General features: G+C 47.9%; 1 protein-coding gene across 1 annotated transcript in view; it reads right to left on the minus strand.

Moving 5' to 3' along the window:
• The window catches only part of LOC102377378 (adhesion G protein-coupled receptor L3-like), a 496,226-nt gene that overhangs the window by 379,783 nt on the left and 116,061 nt on the right, over positions 1 to 382 (minus strand). The gene's annotated exons all lie outside the window — the stretch shown is intronic.

The raw sequence follows: 382 nt of genomic DNA on the forward strand, positions 1-382 counted from the left end.
AGGCTAGGTCTAAACTAGTTTGGGACTGACCCCAGAACTAGCCTGACCCGTGTGATCCACCTCTTCTCATCAATGTCTCTACTTGAGGCAGCTGCACGCAGAGCCAAGGAAAGACAAGCAGGGGAGACTGAGACCTAGAAGGACTGGACTTGAGGAACATGAGGCAAAAACTTCCTGTTTCTCAAGCAGAGCCTTTCTAGGAATTAATCTGCTCATGACTTGATTCCTTCTGTACATAGCTCTAATTATGGGCAGCAGACACCAGAACTATGGCCCAGATTTAAACTCAGGGAATTGTGGGATTGGTGCTCTTGGATTTTCTGTGCATTCAACCTGCAGTGCTCAGGAGAGTTCCAAATACAATGCAGGAAGGGGCTAGGGA

This window comes from Alligator sinensis, unplaced genomic scaffold (assembly GCF_000455745.1).
Source record: "Alligator sinensis unplaced genomic scaffold, ASM45574v1 scaffold1443_1, whole genome shotgun sequence".
Taxonomy (NCBI): Eukaryota; Metazoa; Chordata; order Crocodylia; family Alligatoridae; genus Alligator; species Alligator sinensis.